Source organism: Muntiacus reevesi, chromosome 18 (genome assembly GCF_963930625.1).
Source record: "Muntiacus reevesi chromosome 18, mMunRee1.1, whole genome shotgun sequence".
Classification (NCBI taxonomy): Eukaryota; Metazoa; Chordata; class Mammalia; order Artiodactyla; family Cervidae; genus Muntiacus; species Muntiacus reevesi.
This window is the reverse complement of record NC_089266.1, coordinates 20,714,899-20,720,898: the sequence shown is the minus strand read 5'-3', so window position 1 is coordinate 20,720,898 and position 6,000 is coordinate 20,714,899.

Sequence of the window (6,000 nt, the reverse complement as noted above, 5' to 3'; positions counted from 1 at the left end):
CATTAAGAAGCTATGTTATCTTTCAGGCACATTATTTAATCCCTCTCAGCAAGTCTGTTCATGTATGGAATAAAATGTGAGCAGCAATGTGAGGATTGAATAAGGAAGTATATGTAAACGGTTCACCACAGTACCTAGCAATAGGAAGTTCTCAGTGAATATTCATCCCTGCCCCTTCCTCTTGTGTACAATTGTTCTTACTTTTGGTCACTCAGCTCCTCTGGAAGGGCATTCTCCGGCTGGTGGCTGAACCCCCCATTGTGCATGTTTGCTAAGTCACTTCAGTCACGTCTGACTCTTCTCAACCTCAGGGACTGTAGCCCCTCAGGCTTCTCTGTCCATGGGGACTCTCCAGGCAAGAATACTGGAGTGGGTTACCATGCCCTCCTCCAAGGGATTTTCCCAACCCAGGGATCAAACTCAGGTCTCACACATTGCAGCAGATTCTTTACCATCTGTGCCACCAGGGAAGCCCAAGAATACTGGAATGGGTTGCCTATCCCTTCTTCAGGGGATCTTCCCAACCCAGGAATCAAACTGGGGTCTCCTGCATTGCACACAATTTCTTTACTAGCTGAGCTACCAGGGAAGCCCATAGCCCCTGACAGAAGGCAGGGGATGAGGAAGTAGAGAACTCTGGGCCCTGGTTGGACTGGGCTCAGGAGAGGACTGAGGGGAGAGGGAGAAGGAGAGGGAGAACCGGTTTCTTTGTCCTGCTGGGAAGATCACGAAGGAGGTGCTGCTGTTCTGCTGAGAATCAGATCATTTGTGGGGAGGGCTAGGCCTTCTGAGAGGCACCCCGTGGGTCTCACTGGGTGAAACTCCTCTTCCAGCAAGCCTAGCTGGAAAGAAGGTGGCATCTCTTCTTTCTGAGGGGGATTTAAGAATATGTCTCCTGAGTGCACACTTCAAGGCCAGATTTCCCTGGGGCTGGTGGGGAGGAGCAAAGGGATTTTATCAGTGTCTGTACCTTGCCACGGCAAAGAATCCACCCAAAATGCAGGAGACCTGGGTTGGACCCCTGGGTTGGGAAGATCCCCTGGAGAAGGGAATGGCACCCACTCCAGTATTCTTGCCTGGGAAATCCCATGGATAGAGAAGCCTGGCGGGCTACAGTCCATGGGGTGTGGCAAAGAGTTGGACACGACTGAGCGACTAACACTGAGGGATCGAACCTGCATCTCTTATGCCTCCTGCATTGGCAGGTGGGTTCTTTACCACTAGTGCCACCTGGGAAACCCCACTTCTCATTGTAGAAGAAATTAGCCTTCCATCCTGCCTCGCTGATGGAGCACAGATGTGACATGACCGGGATCTCCCAACCAAACACATCACAAAAGCCTGCAGCTGGGAGTTCATGTCCTAAGGCAGCGGTGTTCCATGGAACCTGTCTGGCAGGAGTGGCTACAGAAGCATCCAGCTTCCAGAAGCAGCAACACCAGGAATGTACCAGTAGCATCGAGTGGAATGTACCGCCAAGTCTTTGCCTGAAATTGGTAGCAGGAGTGGGATTCCTCCAGCTGTGCAGCCTTCAAAACTTGTTCTCTGGGGGTTCCTCCTGAAAATGCTATGACTTACCCAACATCCCTTAACAAACTGGCTTCAACGGGAGCATTTCAGTCTTTGCAGGTAAAAACACTGATTGATACAGAATTTAGTAAAAGGGGTAATTGTGGGCCAAAGACACCTAAGAAATCTCTACTCATGGGGCCTGTTTTAGCCTGCTTGGGCTGCCAGAAAATACCACAGAATGGGTAGTGTAAACAACAGAAATTTATTTTCTCACAGTTCTGGAGGATAGAAGTGCAGATTTGGTGTTGCAAGGTACAACACCAAAGGTGTCGCAGGTTTGGTTTCTTCTGAGTCTTCTCTCCTTGACTTGAAGATAGCTGCCTTCTTGCTGTATCCACATACAGCCTTTCTCTGAGGAAGCACAACCCTGGTGTCTCTCTGTGTATTCAAACTTCCTCTTCTTACAAGCACACCAATCCTTCTAAGACTGACTGAATTAGGGCTGCCCTAATGGTCCCACCTTAACTTACTCATGTCCTCAAAGGCCCTATCTCCAGATACACTCACGTTCTGAAGTACTAGGGTTTAAGGCTTCAACCTATGAACATGTTGTTTTTTGGTCGCTCAATCGTGTCCGACTCTTTGTGACCCCATGGACTGTAGCCCACCAGGCTCCTCTGTCCATGGGATTTCCCAAGCAAGAATACTGGAGTGGGTTGGCAGTCCCTACTCCAGGGGATCTTCCCGACCCAGGGATAGAACCCGTGTCTCCCACACTGTAGGCGAATTCTTTACTGCTGAGCCACCTGAGAAGCCCATGTATGAACTTGGGGGGACACAGTTCAGCTGATAACATTGTCTAAGAGACCTTGTAAATCCAGCATGTCCAAAACTGACTCATCTTTCACATCCACGGCCTCCACTCACAGATTTCCCATCTCAGTGGGTGACAATCCCTCTCCTCCAGTTCTTTGGACAACAGACTCAGAAACTTCCTTGTTGCCTCTCTTTCTACAAGAATCCTAATGGTATTACTTCAATGACCCCCAGAGCCAACTGCCTCTGACCATCTCTACTCCAAGTACTTTGGTCTCTCACTAGGATTACCTCCCTCCAAACCAGTCTCTCTGTTTCTACACCTGGTGCCTCAGCCTCTTACTAAACAATAACCAAAGGAATCCTTTTAAAATTTAACTTAGATGGGGCTGTTTCTCTGGTGAAAGTCCTTTGTGCTAGACATCCATGTCAATGCTAGCTGCTGTAACAACCTTAAAAGTTTCTCTAGATTGGGACTTCCCTGGTGGTCCAGTGGTGAAGACTCCGAGTTTCCACTGCAGGTGGCACAGGTTCAATCCCTGATTGGCGAACAGAGATCCCACCAATAAAATCTTTCTAATAAAAAATTAAATTAAAAAAATCTCCCCAGCTTAACATAATGAAATTTTTTAATGTGCTCATATAAGAACTGGTGTGATGGTTCCTGGTTGGGGATGGGAAGGATCCCCCTCCAGGCAGTGAACTCGGGCCTGCAGGCTCCCTCCATCCTCTGTCACCTGCCATCTGGGAGTCGTTCACTCCCAGCTGTGCCTTCAGTGGCTCCCTATGTCACTGGGCATAAAAGTCAGGTTCCTTAGAGGGCCCCACAGAGCTCTAAGTGATGCAGCCACTTCTTACTTACTTCTCTATCATCATCTTCTACCACTTATTTCCTCACTCACCCTGCTCTAACTGCATTGGCCTCCTTCCTCATCTTTGAACGTATGAAACACCTTCCCAGCCTTAGGGCCTTTACACGCCTAAGCCCTGTGCCTAGATTGATCTCCCACCACGCACTTACCTGACTGCCTCCCTCACTTTGCCAAGTCATTGCTTACATTCCACCTGCTCAATGGGCCTGACTTTGGCCACCCTATTTAAGGTTGCAACCCTCTTCACTCAACCACAGCCCCCAAATCCCCAAACCATTCCTAACTTCTATTTGTATTTATCATCTTAAAATATATTATGACAATTTATTTATGACAGTATTTTCCCTCCCTCATCTGTATTGTAAGTTCCATGTTGGAAGAAATATTTGTCTCTTTTTTCATTGAACAGTGTCTCACATGTAAGGAATTTAGTATCTATTTGCCCAATAAATGTGGTTGCGTGAATGATATGAGAATCAGAATGGTTATATGGCTTAGACAGGCCTGAGAGCAGCGAAAATCCAACTATTGTTAAAACATGGGACTCTAGAAGCCCATGTGTTCATTGATAAAGTGGGGGTTGTCAATTTTCTTCTAGCTGTACTGGAGAACTTATAGAAAGAGTAATAATACTCAGATTCCTAAGATCCAAACTCTATGGATAGTCAGGAACAGGAGATTTCCATGAATATATTGAAAAGCTGTCTTATTTCTTATACTTACAAGACTGAAGTAGCTAATAGTTCACCTTAAGGTTGGTTTCTCCAAGTTGCCAAACCACAGCATCAACTGAAAATCACAGTCTTATCAAGACTTTTACGTAAACTTTAGACCATTGATCAGTAAAGAAGGGCACCCACAGACTTGGAAATCTGGAGATTCAAAATCGTTAGAAGCCTGGAGGCACAGACTCTAGACTGAGCCTCTAGGAATGGCTCCCACATTAACACCACGTAATCAGCCCCCAAAGGAACTCTTGGTTTGCTGCAATAAGTGCCCTAGAACCATATCGTAATGGGTAGATCTATGCCAACAAAAAAATACTTCCTCCAGATCTCTCTCCACTCAACTCATGTCCTACAGAATAGCATCTAATCATAAAAACTCAAATTACACCTAGATTCATACCTTTAAGGGATTCTGGGAAAGGTAGGTTAAAGATTGTTGTGATGCTCAGGCTTCTCATTGTGGTGTCTTGTTTCGGAGCATGGGTTATAGGCGTGTGGGCTTCAGTAGTTTCAGCACATGGGCTACAGAGCGCAGGCTCAGTAGTTGTGGCGCATGGACTTAGTTACTCAGCGGCTTGTAGAATCTTCCCAGACCAGGAATCAAATCTGTCCCCTGCATCGGCAGGCAGATTCTCATCTACTATGCCCCCAGCGGATAAGAATTCCAAACTCTCTGCATTTTAAGAGCTTATATGATTATGTCTGAGGCTTCCCCACTTGCTCAGCAGGTAAAGAATCTACCTGCAATGCAGGCGATGTGGATTTGATCCCTGGGTTGGGAAGATTCCCTGGAGGAGAGCATGGCAACCCACTTCAGTATTCTTACCTGGAGAATCCCATAGGCAGAGTATTCTGGTGGGCTACAGCCCACAGGATCGCTAAGAGTCGGACACAACTGAATCAACTTAGCTCATATGCATGCACGTGACTGTGTCCAGCTGTGTTTAATCTCTCATCTTAAGGCCAAAACAGCAGAGACTTCTCCAAAATCCCTTCACGGCAGCCCTTAGGTTTGAATTGTTGGTTGAATAACTGGGATCATCTTTGAATTCAGCCAACTGTAAGGTCTATGCTTCTTCCCCTTGAATGTAGGCAAGACTGGGAGTACAGCAGACGTGACACCACGTGACTTTCTGTGCTGTGCTCCGTCGCTCAGTCCTGTCTGACTCTTTGCGACCCCATGGACTACAGCCCACCAAGCTCCTCTGCCCATGGGAGTTTCCAGGGAAGATACTGGAGACGGTAGTCATTTCCTACTCCAGAGGATCTTCCCAAGCCAGTGTCTAACCCTCATCTCTTGCATCTCCTGCATTGGCAGGTAGATTCTTTACAACTACCACCACCTGGGAAGTCCAGTCTAAGCAATGAAGCAAAACAGCTTCTTCCTGGTTCTTTCTTGCTTAGGACATATATCTTGGGAGCTCCAAGCCAGCGTGCAAGAAGTCTCTCTCCTCTGAGGCTGCTCTGCTCCAGGGATCACACTAGGAGTCTCCATACAGAGATGTCGAGGAGCCTCTGCAGGGGCAGCCCCCAGGTTTGAGTCTTTCCAGCTCAGGGGCCAAACATGAGTGAGCAGGACTTCAGATGCTTCTAGCCCAAACCTATGAGTCAGGATAACATCCAACGAAGCAGAAGTGTGCTGTTCGCACTAAGCCCCAAATTAGCATTGTTCTTTTAAGGCTCTAAGCTTCAGGGAGGTTTGATACACAGCTGTAGCATCTGGAACACAGGCTGAGGGCTCTGTCTGTTCCTAGTCAGAATCCCTGGAGAACATTGCCAGCTGCTGTCTTATGGAATAGTCCTCACTTTGCCTTGGAGCACTTGATCTGTGCCTTTATGTTTCACCATCTGTGAAATCTTCCGAAGCAAAATCCATCTCATTTTTGCCTTGTTTCCCTTTGTAGCTAACTTGTGATCTGCTGAGAGACTGTGGCAGATGGTTTGCAAAAACTTGCCCCAGGGACTTCCTTGGTAGTCCAGTGGGTAAGACTCCACATTCCCAAAAGAGGTTCGATCCCTGGTCAGAGAGCTAGACCCCACATGCTGCAACTAAAGATCCTGCATGCCACAAC